Genomic DNA, 6,210 nt, shown 5'->3' with positions numbered 1-6,210 from the left:
GATCAGAAATTCTCAATTTGTATTTAGCCTCATTAATTTAAAAAACAACTTAGGAAAACTAGAGGTGAGTAGGACAAGGTCAACACAGTCAAATTCTGAAGGATAAACTACAATGACAAGATGACTAAAGTTCCCCGGGTGTAAAGACGGTGGTATTATCGTGCTTTAGTTTTTGCCCAATCACCTCTCCCTACTTGTTTGTATGAAATTAAAAGAATGTATGAAATAAGCCTATATAAGAAACTATTAACTGTATTTTTATCAACTTTTCATATTATTCCAAATCGTAAAATTAAACAAAAATAGTTTAGGCAACAAAGACCTTTATACTAACCACGCCATCTTTACATATACATTCAAATATAAAAAAAAAATAGTTATTAAACAAAATTCTCAGTAAGAGAAAATTCTACATTTGTGATGCACGAAACAACAAACGATAGATATATGGTCTTATAACCATACAAAGATATTGACAAACAACAAAATCAGCCAATCTTACTTTTATAATGAGACAAACAAGATGAGAAAGAATGAATTACTTCCAGTAAACAAAAAACATTGCATATATATGAGAGAGAGAGAGAGAGAGAGAGAGAGAGAGAGAGAGAGAGAGAGAGAGAGAGAGAGAGAGAGAGAGAGAGAGAGAGAGATCCTTTATCCACCCGCTTCTGGGACACCTGCTTTGGCCCGGATAAAATTGACCAAAAAGATGTTTTGTGCATCGTAAATTGACCGACCACCTCGGGGTTGGGTGGGTTGGGCCGCAGCAAGAAAAACAAGAGGAAAAAAGTTAAAAAGACCCGGCGTCAACCAGGATTCTGGCGGTGGCAAGGAAGGCAGGGAGAGCACCCCTCATCCATCCCCTATCCTTCACTCTCCCTCCGGGCTCCGGTCCAGTTTGCCCCATCGCTTCCGGGTATGAGGATGCCTCGCACTGACATGAAGGAGACTCCTGCACAAGGGATCAATTCTCGGCCTGCGATATACACATACGTTGCTTATAACCCTACAATAGCATGCAAATATCGAATATGAATGACATTCATTTCCAAGATTTCTCCGGTACATTGCATAGCGGCGGCGGAGCATGGCTCGTGGTCCACTGGCCAGGCCAGGGACCCTGCATCGGGAGGGAGGGACGAGTAGACGCCCGAGGCGAACACATCCTGGATCCTTGAAAACGCACACACGAATGCACTATCTCGTGGCGGCATTCTTGACACCTCAACTACATCTTTCTCGACAACTGAAAATACACTCGAGAGAGAGAGAGAGAGAGAGAGAGAGAGAGAGAGAGAGAGAGAGAGAGAGAGAGAATTACCTGTGAAACAATGGTTCTTAAGAGGGTAAAAACCTCGAGTTCCACACACAGTATTAATTATTTAGCTGCATATCTCCTTCTCCGCAATAAAAAGTTAAGCAAATCTAAATCTAGCTCCAAATCGTAGAGTTTTCCTTGTTAGTCTTGTTAGAGATGCGTCCATAAACATTCTAGTTGCAAACCTCAAAGAAAACGGCGTTGGCAGTTGGCACCAAGCACGAAAACCATCGACCACCCTATTACCAAACACAACCTTAGACGTGACACAATTTCATATTTAATATTTTTTATTAATATAATCTTCACAAAACTTCCGATATCGATACATAAATTTGGCTGATATATCATATAGACAAAACTTCTGCCGACGAAATGTGTGTGCAAAGAGAGGTTTATTTAAGATAAAAAAATACAGAATACCCATTTTGCACGCAAAATGTATCAATGGATTGGGTGAAGGTAGTTGTTACACATATAACGGGAAAATCGATGAGAGTGAATACTAAGTGGGTCCAAACTCTCTCCTCCACAAAAGAGTAGTTGCTGAGTAACCAAACGCAAAGGAACTGTAGGAGCAAAATAATAACGGGCTGGTTGTGTTAACTAGAGTAGCTAACACTAACGCCTCGATAGAAAATGGCTATTAACCCCGGGCGGCAATTTTTTGCCAATGATAGAAAAAATGGGGGGGGGGGGGGTTTTGGGGGTGCAGCCAGTTTAAGAATCCAAATAAAGCCCACCGATCAACTACTTTGAGTTAGCATCTTAATACTTAGCAAAGATGTTTTGGCCAATAAAGCTAAGCCCCATAAGAATTTATCATAAGTAAAGTATTGTAATTTTAACACAGCTTCTCCTTTTGCCAACAAGAATAAAATTTAATCTTATAATATAAAATCATCGACTAACACAACCTCTATTTTAAAGAAAAAACTTCAAAGTAAGTCAAAATGAAGTACTGTACCTCAGGAATGCACAGCCTTTCAGCCAATGACTTGATATACAAAAGTTATACGGCAAAACGGATTCTTATGGTACCACATCCGCTAACTGTACAGGAGCGAAGGACAGGAGTAATTTCATAGAAAATCTGATATATTGTTTCCGTCCATCATTTTCTTTCTCAGTGGAAATTCATTCATAAATGTATTTAAATGATTAAGGGGTAATGTGGCCTTGTCATTAGAGTCTGGTTCAGTTTCTTAAAAATGATTGATTCTTTAATATCGTAACCATACAGTATATAGATTATGAAATGTATTATAATAATGCTATTTCTTTTCTTTCCTATAAAATTCATAAAAGACTTGAAGTGATCTACAAGTTTCATATAGGCTAGATATTATGACTTTGCCATTACTGGCGTTCATTTTGTCCTTTATTCTAGACAACAAGTTACAGAGCGAATTAGAGCAAACCAAAAATGTTTAAAAATTTGGTCCGAATTAGAAAATTTAACAGCAAAGAAAATCCGGAGCCTTTGCAAACTAGATTTGCAAGAGGTCAAATAATGGATAAAAATGTCACACTTGGGCTTCAAAAAGTATTGACCCTTGAAATTTTTCGGAAGAGCTGACAAGAAACTTATTTGGAAGCTTATTACTTCTGCTCTTTTTCCAAGCTACTCTAAACCATGAAGCATAATGATGCAACATCAACATCAGCCACTGCGAATAATCTGTACCAGAAAACATCCACCTTATATATATATATATATATATATATATATATATATATATATATATATATATATATATATATATATATATATATATATATATAATATCCCCTCATCATCATCTCCTCCTACGGCTATTGACGAAAAGGGCCTCGGTTAGATTTCGTCAGTCGTCTCTATCTTGAGCTTTTAATTGAATACTTCTCCATTCATCATACGCATGCCCACGTATGTCGTGACGAGTTTATGAAAATAAGAGAAATAAATGCCCTTGCTAAAAGGATCTTTTCCATTCGACATGTCATTCATAGTTCATTATATATAAATATAACAAAGGAAGCAAGTAGTGGAAAAAAAAAAAACATAGCAACACGCAAATTTAAGAAAAACTGAGAGGACCGGGAAGGAACCCAAAGAGGGGTGGAAGGGGATTAGCCACAACGTGAGTAAAGTCTTTTTTTTTTTTTTTTACTCTTATTTCCTTTTCTTTCCCCAGTCGCAAAAGAATATCCTGTATCCTTGGCTCCCTAGTGACGTCAGGCTGTCAGTGTTCCTCTCTCCTTGGGCTCACTGACTTTAGTAATGCAATAGTGGAAAGAGGGAGACAGATACTGTACATTACTTGTTGATCGGTTCCACATCGCCAGGCACTCCCCTGTGTGGACTAATCAATTATATATTGCAACTATTGAAATCATCGATGTTAGATACGACTTGGGTATTGAATGTAAGATGCCACACCGAGTTATAATAAGCCTTTTATGGCAGGGGCATATTACAGTATATAGGTTAAAGGTTTAAAGGTCGCTCATGAATGGCAGAGGCAAGGGATAGGGACATTGCCCTAGCAATCAGGACAATGCCCTAGAGACTGACCATATATTATACGATCAGCGCCCAAGCCTCCTCTCCAAACAAGCTAGGACCAGGGAAGGCCAGGCAGTGGCTGCTGATGACTTGGCAAATAGACCTAAAGGATGGTAAGGTTGCAAACACCAATGGCACTAATGAGTCTGAGCGGGACTCGAACCCCCGACTGCCAAACACCAGGCAGAGACGTTACCAGCTTATGTTTAATAACATTAACTGGCTGACTTATGATAGATTGAATACACTGATGTAGGCAGATCCAAAGACTATAGGCCAAAAGAAAAAAATAACCTCTTCCAGTATCAACTGATTTACTACAAAGTAGGTTCAAGAAAATCTCCACCATTTGCGGTGAAATTGTCAAATGCTTCTAGTTTTAATTGGGACGTTGAAGATTTAGTACCTATCCCTCTTTGATTTTTTAGATGACAATTTCATAGTATACAATATACTGGATACTGCTTTGTGTCATCGCCTCCTGCCTATCACAGAAATTAGTCATACGAGTTGGCGTACTTCTAAGCCGTATATTTATAGTATTATGGGTATGGGGACCATACTACTATGCAGCAGTTTCTGATGAGCGTCACCTAATATGTGCGAATGATGACAATACTTAGTTTTAAAAACATTCTTAGTATCTACAGCAAACCTTACGACAGTTTGCTACCATTCTGTCAATATGGGTCGAACACAAAGTAATTACAGATGATAACCGCTAGATCTTTTACAAGTCCATTAACTTTGGTGGTATTTCAGCCAGGAACAAAATGCCCATGGGGATTATATGACACAGCGTTGGGACCAGGATACTATTCAGAGTCGAGCTGAGACATGGATAAACACCAATTGCACCATGAAGTCAAAAGTCACAAAAATTTGAACATCCAGATGGATAGAAATCTGCAACGGAAGTAAAAAAGAGAGCTAAAAAAGTAGGTAGGTACAGCTATGGCTATCAAAGACACTCAAATAATGCCTACAGTGCACTACATGAGGTGCACTGACAGCACCACTTCTAAGGGGGCAAATACCAACATTCACCTTCAGGAGTTAGCGTACATATGATAAAATCAACTACAGGTTGTTTCTCATGTGCTAAATCTCGGTTGGTTTTTAGTCTATATTAAATGCTTGCTTTATCTTCAGTATTTCAGCTATTAATCTCAAGGCTTGATTCGAGTCCTGCAGTGTAGATTTCAGAAGTTTCTAAGACAAAGTAGTACTCGCTAGTCATTTGGGATTATGAAGTTTATCTTGACCGCAAGACCTATATCTAACACACTACATTCAAGCATTTCGCACAGCACTTGCTGTAAGAACAATTGCTTTACTTTAATTAAGTTATCACTACAAACCAGCATTCTTTAATACAAAGAGAATTCTTGACTGGCAGCAAACAATCCATCTTGACATTGCTGGAGATGATGTTCACAGTGTAAAATTGTTTGAAATTTATTATCATCATTATTATTATTAGCTAAGCTACAAACCCTAGTTGGAAAATCAGGATACTATAAGCACAAGGGCTCCAATAGGGAAAATGAGGAAAAGAAATAAGAAAACAGATAGAATAATGTGCCTGAGTGTACCCTCAAGCAAGACAACTCAAACCCAAGATAGTGCGAGACCATGGTCAAGAGGCTATGACACTACCCAACACTGGAGAACAATAATTTGATTTTGGAGTCTCCTCCTCCTAAGAATTGCTTCTACCCTTGCCAAGTGGGAAATTGCCACTGAATAATTACAGGTCAGTAGTTAACCCCTCTAGTGACGAAGAATTGTTAGGTTATCTTAATGTTGTCAGGTGTATAAGGAAAGAAAAGAATGTGTAAAGAATAGGCCAAACTATTCGATGTTGGCTGTGTACGCAGAAGGAAAATTAGCCATAAACCGAGAGGAATCCAGTGTGGTACTATGTGGAGAGTCAAAAGGACCCAATAACTCTCTAGCGGTAGTATCTCAACGGGTGACTGGCACCTCTGCCATCTACTACCTAACTGCCATGCAACAGGACACCTACTCATGTGCATATTGCATTACGAACATCAAAATCACTCATTGCTATTGTCTGAATTGGTTGAGCCCAGTGAATTTAGTAATGATACCGTCTTGTTCAGGGTGTTCTTTAAGGAATGCTCCAGTGGTAGACCAAGTTAAGAGATTATTAGCACTATAAGGTGATGGTGACAATATTCTAGCACGATAGCATTATGTTTAATATTTTTTCACATGAATTACTAAACAAGAGAAATTTGATATTTTGTGGTGTTATTTCTTAGATATAAAGTAACCTCCAGTTTTCTGTTAACAATATTGATTTAACAATGATCAG

The sequence above is a fragment of the Palaemon carinicauda genome, chromosome 7 (assembly GCF_036898095.1).
Source record: "Palaemon carinicauda isolate YSFRI2023 chromosome 7, ASM3689809v2, whole genome shotgun sequence".
NCBI lineage: Eukaryota > Metazoa > Arthropoda > Malacostraca > Decapoda > Palaemonidae > Palaemon > Palaemon carinicauda.
Note: the sequence above shows the minus strand (reverse complement) of the source record.